Here is an 8,545-nt window from a genome sequence, read left to right on the forward strand (position 1 = left end):
CATAAGAAGGAGTGATTTTCTCCTGAGATCAATCTGATCTAGGAGGTGCTCAGTTTCCCTGGGCTGGGGTTTCAGGACAGGCCTCTGGGTTTCCAGCCATTTCCTGAGGTTTCAACTCCCCTTCTCTGGGCTCTCCCTTGGAGGAAAGTTACTGTTGCCAGTTAGATCTATTTTCAGCATCAACAGGGGGGAAATGAGACCACAAGGGGCTGGCTTATGCAAATCCAATGGCTGGACATGCTCAATAGAGAACACAGAACATTCTTGAATATGCCTGGTGCATATGATAGGGTCTGACCAATGAACATGCTCCAGGAAGAGGCTGACTGACCATGTGCAAGACTAAATATTACATAACTGGGAGCCACCCCTGTAACTGGCTGTTCATTAGATAGAGAAACTATAAAAGCAGCATCCCAGCCGAAGGCAGGGTTGTTGCTCCCTTTCCTGGAGGCCACCTAAACGTTGCTGGCTGAGGTGTGTATACTTTACTTTGTATCAAACTTACATTCAACAAGAGGTTTCTCACTCTCTTGAGCCAGCCTGCCCTTTGTACTGAACTTTTAAGTATGTTTTTCCTGCTTTTGTGTTAGACTTGATGTCTATACTGAACTTACTTTTGTGTTAGACTTGGTGTGGGCCCTGCTCAGTCTCTGGAGCTATGCCACACTCCCTCTGTGGAACCTGTATTTCTTGTCTATTAGACTAAACATGCTCTCACTCTCTACTGTGACTTTGCCCTTGAATTCTTTCCTGTGGCAGAGTCAAGAACCCGGTAAGAGGACTGGGTGGGTTGAGCCAATTATCGGGCCCCTGGACCCTATTTCTGACATCAAGCCTCTGTACAGAGATTAAATCAGTCCAATACAGAGGAACTGGTTTTCCCATGCTGACCCATGTTTGTGAAAGGCTGTTGAAAGTTCTTCAGAATGAAGTGTATCAGGGTGAAAGTGATGACAGGACAGATGGTACCCACAATGTCAGTGATCTGACCACAGGAGGAGCCCCACCACTGAAACCCTTCAAGGAGGTCAGCAGCTAGACCCAGGGCAGGTGCCTGGCTGAGGCCTCCACATATGCTTGCAAACCTGGGCCCTCCAAGCCTCAGCAACAGGACCTTTGTGGCCACAGCTGCAGGTTTATTTCATATTCTGTAATGACACCAATTAGACAGAAGTGGCTGGACTGAACAGAATCATCTTCAAATTTGCTTTTATCCTGACATTTAAGCTAGCTAGTGCTTGAGCTAGCTAAGTAGAGAACATAAGATAGCTATGTTCTCCCCAAATATCTACCCCTTTAGCTTGTTATTATGCCAGAAATTCCCTCAACTGGGAAAGGTTTAATGTTAAGACTTTTAAAGCCAATAGCACTATAGTTTAAATTAGCTTATCTGAATGGTTGTTTGGTTGTTTGGATGGATGGATGGATGGATGATGAGATGAATGGGTGGATACCAGGATAGATGGACGGATGGAGGAATCGAGGAATGGTGGAATGGCAAACAAAGACAGAAGGCAGCCTTAGACTCCAGACAATGTAGAATAAGAAAGCAGAACACACATCATTCATAGCAAGGTTAAGAAGATGAGAAGAGAAAAACAGACAACATGAGATATTACCAAATAGGACACATTTTGGAGGGAAGAGTGTGGTGACCACCATAAAACTAGTGGAGAATGGCAAAGAGATGGAAATCCTGGGAGAGGTGAGACAAAAATGTAGATCTTCTCCACAATTTTGACAAAGTGTCTTTTATAGTCAGAACCTCTGCTGCATGTACAGTCTTATACCATCAACTGGTATCACTTCATTCAGCCATTCATTCAGCTACTACACTAATTCCTTCCTTTCTCCAATTCATGGGAGGTAATAGGAAAAGGACCCAGAGGGAGTATTTTCCAGATGGAAGGTGTTTAGCAATTGGGCCTATAAACAGAACTTTACAGACCTCACTTTCTTTGAGGGTTGCTGTGGGGCATGATAGAAGCTCACACCCTCAGCAGCTGGGGCATCTGCACTCTTTTAACCTATAAATAGCTTTCAACTCCACTGGCATGCATGAGTCCTCTTTTCCTGCCATGCCTTTGAGTCCTTTACTCCATTCATCAATGCTCCACTAAAGATCAGGAAAAGGAAGCACATTTCAAAACTCTACCATTTTTTAATTTGTTGACAGTGGAAAGATTTAGTAAAAAAAAGTTAAAGACATGCCTAGAATGGCATTGAGGGTCAAGTGAGGACTTCCTTTAGCGACCCCTGACCCTATGTGCACAGACAATCAAGAATTGGCGAGCAACACCATCCTGCAAACTCCACCTGGGGTAACCTCTTCCAGGGAAACTCCCGCATGCTCCAGATTCCACCAGTCCTTTCCATGACATGCAGGGTCTGAAACACACAATTCAGCACTTAGGTTAATCCCTGTCTCTAGCTGCTTCCTTTGTACAAAACTATCTCCTCCTTCTTCTATATCAATAGCCCCATGGTGTCTGGAGGTTTTACACAACAAAAGGTCTTTAATAAACACTTGTTAAACTGTCATGCCCATGCAATTTTGGCGGAACTGAACTTTGGCACAAATCATTTTGGCATGAGTCTTCTGGCAGAGAATATGGTTGTCTACCAATAATCTTTACACGAACCTTCGAATTTTAATTAGGCATATAGCCAAACTAGAGACTACACTTTGTAGCTTTCCTGCAGCTTAATATGTGGTCATGTGATGAAGTCTTGCAATGAGTTGTGAGCAGAAAAATATATGCCACTTCCAGGTCATGCCCTGCTGAGGAAGGTGCACGCGCCCTCTTGCTATTTTCCTCCCTTTTTGCTGGGATATAATGAGAGCCAGAGCAGCCACCCTGGACCAGTATGTCAGGGCAGAGTCACCCCTCGCACTCTGAACCACTGAGCTCTGGGGTCTGTTGTTTGATAAAGAAATGAACTTCTTTCTTTGTTAAGTCTACTAATCACGTTTTATGAAAAGGTTCAGACCCTGGTTTCACTGTAAGTTCTTCATTCAGGTAAATGGGCTCTGGGGAAAATTCTTCTAGAAAGATCTGCATGTGAAATCCAGCTTTGATTCAGGAGTCCATCCTCTAGGGATTAAGTTAAAGGGGCACTTGTCCTGGCTGATCCCTCAGCTTTAACAGCCCTACCAGAGTCCCTACAAGGAAGGAGGCTCCCCCATCACACCCAGGTCTAACTGTGAGTCAGTTTGCTCTCCTCAAACTGGTTCCTTGTCTCTGAGCAGCAAACACACTGTTTGCATTCATCCCCGACCTTTTCTGTTCTGTTGAGGTTCCTCTTCTTTATCACATCTCCTCTGCTGCAAGTTGTGGCTGCATGAGGAAATGCGTTAGAGAAAGAGCAACCCTCTCGTCTTGATTAGTCCCCAGTTCTGTTGGCACAAGTAGTGGGCTGGTGGTAAGGGAGGGGCTGGGCCTCCCGGGTGGCAGACAAGCCAAACCCAAACACCAAACTCCCACAGGCAGGTGTCTGTCTCGTCTCAACGTCTGAGCCCTGCTGTATTTATACATATTTAGCGATTTAGAGAACTGTGCTCACCAACCATGTTTCTATCTTGCCTAAAAAGTCTACTTTAAGGAGCAGTAAGAAAATCATCTAATCAGGTAAGGAAGGCCCACGTAGGGAATTCAAACTCAGGGCTTCCTCTTAAGCAAGAACAAAATAAAATACAGCAAAGATCTCCCCCACATTTCCTTAACAACAAAGCCAGAAGACTTTCCTAACCAGCCAAATGTGTATTTAATCTGAAAGTGTCAACTTGAGGGACTCATATCTTGGTCTGTCTTCACTTCAATTACAAGTAACTTCTCCCTTGAAGAACACAGAACGGCCCCTGTCATCTAGTCTCATCTTCAAATGCTTCAACGTTCAGGATCTTAAGAGGAGGAAAAAAATAGAAGTGATAGACAAATGAATAAATAAGATTTGGTATAAACATGCAAGGGACTCAGCCATAAAAAGGAATAAAGTTCTGGTACGTGTTACAACATGGCTCATCCTTGAAAATATTATACTAAGTGGAAAAAACCAGACACACAAGGCCACATATTATATGACACTTATATGACATATCCAGAATAGTTAAGTTCATATGCATAGAGACAGAAAGCAGGTTGGTGGTTGCCAGGGGCTGTAAGAGGGAGGAATGGGGAGAGACTGCTTGATGGTTATGGGATTTCCCTTTGAGATGACAGAAATGTTCTGGACCTAGACAGAGGTTGCACAACACTGTGAATGCACTAAATGTCACTGAATCATACACTTTAAAATGGTTAATTTAGTGTCATGTGAATATACCTCAATTTAAAAAAAAAATGAAAGTGGCAAATCAGGCAGCCACTTCTTTCCCCACAGACAAGCTAGACCTGCCCGGATGTTTTCAAAATAATTCACGAAAATTTCCAAATTGACAGAACACGCCACCATAAGAAAGGTGAGGCCCAGACAAGCTTACGCTGGTGCCTGACCAGAAACCTCAGACAGGTGCAGGGTGGCCTCACTCTGAGGAGCTGGGGATTGTTTGTCTGGGCCGTTTCAACTCTTGACCTAGAACTGAAACTGCCCTGGAACTGACACTCAGCACATGAGAGGCAGGCGTCTTCGAATCACTCTTTCCTCCCAGGGTGTTTCTGAAGCTCTCGTAGGTCTGGTTTGTGGGCCAGCCCAGCCTGGCAAACCTAGTTAGTGCAACTTGAAGGCATTGCCTCTTCGTGCCTCCTGGTGATGTTTATCCCAGGAGGGAGTCTGACCTGAGAAGAAGGACAAAGGGCAGGAAGGAGGTGGAGGTTGTGGGGGAAACATGGATTGCACCAGGCAATGCAGATCTTGCTTCTGATTCTCCCATTGTTCTAATGAGAGCACCAGCAAGTTCCTCCATTCTGAGAGCAACTGGCCAGGCTTAGCAGTCTGATTGGTCCCTGTCCTGGACCCCACTCCTCCCCCTCCCAGGCTAGCTTTGGATCAGGCACTGCTGCTCTGCGACCCTCCCCCACATCCCTTTGTTAGGCGGAAAGCGTATGTGTAGATGCCTAGCTGAAAGCCACCAACCTCCTGGCTACCCTGTATCTTCACTTCTGATGGAACCATTACCTCCCTGGCTCAGCCCATGGTATTTGCCGACTCAGAACCATCAGTCTAACACCTGATATTAGGATTTAGGGCTTTATAATAGAGATTGGACTTTTAATCAGCCACCTCTCTGACTTGCCCAATGGACGTTTCTGCCTCCTGTTGAGGAAAGGACCTGGGTCTTATAAAAATGGTGTCTGCTCTGAACATAGCAGACCTGGAAAGGTCATTTGCTAAATGATTAAATGAGTGAAATTCAGAAATTGAGGTCATACAAGTTACAGGAAAAGGAATCAATGGTTTAAAAAAAAATGGGGGAAGGACGCAATCAATCTATTGGAAAGGCCAGAGAGTTGCCATGTTGTGTGACAGGGGCCGGCACAGAGGATTGTGCTGGGGGCTTCAGGAGCACAGAGGAAAGAGCCACGGCTTGCAAAGCGGGGAAACTGGAAGGATCTGCGGAAACCACAGAGGAGCAATGACTGGGACCTGAATGATGAGGAAGCGTTCACATGGAACAGAGGAGTGGGGGGCTCTTAGAGATGAACCAGTCATCATTCAAGGTTAGGTTTTCCTTCCATGAGTCCTTTGAGCAATTGGCTTTTCACTTGTTCCCCTTTCAACTGGGACCTGAATGATGAGGAAGCGTTCACATGGAACAGAGGAGTGGGGGGCTCTTAGAGATGAACCAGTCATCATCCAAGGTTAGGTTTTCCTTCCATGAGTCCTTTGAGCAATTGGCTTTTCACTTGTTCCCCTTTCTTCACTGTTTTACACTTCTTTTTCCTTTGGAATACACAAGTGATTTTCTACTATGGGTATTTTCTTTCCTCCATAGTTTAAATGTTCAGAAAAAATAAAAGAAAACATGGTATCTTCTTTCTACACATACATTTAAAGAAACAGAGTAACATACAATCCATAAGATATATCTTAATGGTTTTTTTTTTTTTTTACATTCTATTATGGTCTCAGTTTAACAGGTGGGTTCTTAGATGGCTCCTGACATCTCATGTGCCCTGCCTCAGCTGCTCACAGCCCACCTTTCACTCTGGCTACGGCCAAGGCAACAGCCATGTGCAGGAATAAGTGCACAACACCTTGTCTCAGCCACACCAGGTATCTGTGGCTTTCTGCCCCAGGGCTTCTCTGCGCCACCATGTGGAACATCATGCATTTCTAAAATGTGTACAAGCCTGGAAGTGTGAGGAGTTAACACCCCATGGGGCAACCCTACACTAATTGAGAAAGGGAGACAGTGGATACATTGGATAAAAATACTCCCCTCTTGGGTCTCGTAAGTAGCCAATCCTGAGACACATGCTACAGAGCTTCTCAGAGGGACCCCACTGGGATCAAGCCCCAGTCTCCCCAAGGGATGATCAATTCCTTAACTTAATGACTGCCCTCTTGGGTTAACTCCCCCTCCTTGCCTGTTACACTCTTCCCAGTCCTTGATGTCTATTCTTTGGCACCAGACTGTCTTGCAGGGGGTGGTGGGTGGGGGTGGAAAGCTCAGGAAAATGGAAATGTTTAAAGTGGATTTGTTATGTAAACCAGGGAACTCACCACTAGACTGTGTTCTCCCAAATGGCCTGGAACACACACCTCTCACAAAGGCACTAAGGAAAGCCCTGGGGAGGGGGCACCCACCTGCACCACTTTCACAGACCTCGTAAAGCCTCAGGGCCCTTAGCATTGTGTCTATTGCCTACTGGGTAAATGGCCTTGTTTATAAAATGCTCCAAGAGTCTCTTTAAGGCAGGGTAAATGGGGACCATTTCAAATATCACAGAATTTTCACATTAAAAACTATTCTCAGGGCCGACCCCGTGGCTCACTCGGGAGAGTGCGGCGCTGGGAGCGCATTGGCGCTCCCGCCACGGGTTCGGATCCTATATAGGGATGGCCGGTGCACTCACTGGCTGAGCATGGTGTGGGCAACACCAAGCCAAGGGTTGTGATCCCCTTACCGGTCACAAAAAAGAAAAGAAAAAAAAAAAACTATTCTCAGGACCTTGAACAAGTGGAAGTGTAGTACGATTATGATGATTATGTTTGTTTTCTCCCTGTGTCATTGACTTGGCTGCCTTTAGAAACAAATAAGAGAGCTCCCAGGTGAGGAAGAGAGTATAATAATCTATAGAGAAAAGAGAAGAAACTTTCGAAGCAACACCATATTAATTTCAAATATGGAATAAGCCAGCAACTTCACAAAGCACTTGTATCAAGCCAGCCAAAATACTGGACATCCCGTGTAAATCAAGCAAATTTTGTGAGACATCTGATGGAACACACAACCTTTTGAAAACCTCACACACCTCTGCCTGTGTTTTGACTCTCTCTGCCTACAGGAAGTTTAGGATCCCAAGCGTCTGTGCTCCTGCTTGCGAACATTTGTGAGCTCATGGATTCTTAATACTGTAATGCTAGAACAGACTTAGAGCATTCCAATTAGTAATTCTCAGACACAAACAATATAGAATGAATTATAGAACTTTAAGAAAATGCAGGGTTCTAGACCCAAACTCTGGAGATTCTGCTGTAGTAGGTTTGGGGGAGTCTCCAAGCAATTTGAGTGATCAGACAGGTTTGAGAGTTGAGTTTCTCAATCTTTGACTGTAAAGTCTCAAAGTTAATTTTATAAAGTTGTTACTCATACAAACACACACTCACACACGTAATTTGCAGCAGGAAAAAAGCCATTGGATTCAGGATGGGGGTGAAGAAGATTTGTATATCTCTTAGTCTGAGCTTCATTAAATTCAGAGCCTGAGGCAAGGGTATGCATACATGCAGTTTATTTCAGAAAATGATCCCAAGAAATATGAGTAAGCAGCTAGGAAGAATAAAACAGATAAATAATGGAAAGCCTATATAAGGGTGCACTTCCAAGCTGATCATCACTGTGAATACCTAGGAGTTGATCCCACTGGGGACTCTCTGAGGATCTGTGTAAATCACACTTTAAAGTTGTCAATTGAAGAAAAGAATATAGGGGCATTTATCCACAAGCTTCTGTCATCCTTGGTCAAGGTTTGCCCCATAGGGTGATAATATCCTTAAACTTCCAGGTTTCCTAATGCATCAGAATGGCTGAACATCTCCTGTGACAATAGCAGAGAAGCCCCAGGACAGGAAGCAAGAGAAACGAGCAACTGTTGAAGGAAAGGTCTCTTGGGATATGCCTGTTTGAGCGGTTGCCACAGCAATGTCGAGATTAAAAAGGTGAGCCAAGATGATGTGAAGCAGGTTGCATAAGCTGTCTGATACAGTCCACCCCATACCTTTCGTGGCTCTGCTCAAACCTTAAGTCAAAACTATCACAGAAGCTTCAAGGGGGTAGCCAGCTAAAATCTCTATGAAAACCTTAAAACACAAACTTTAGCAGTATAAACTCAAGCCCTGCTGATGTAGCTGATCCTAAGGCTATATCTGATATTTTTCA

The sequence above is a fragment of the Galeopterus variegatus genome, unplaced genomic scaffold (genome assembly GCF_000696425.1).
Source record: "Galeopterus variegatus unplaced genomic scaffold, G_variegatus-3.0.2 Scaffold1034, whole genome shotgun sequence".
NCBI classification, from domain to species: Eukaryota; Metazoa; Chordata; class Mammalia; order Dermoptera; family Cynocephalidae; genus Galeopterus; species Galeopterus variegatus.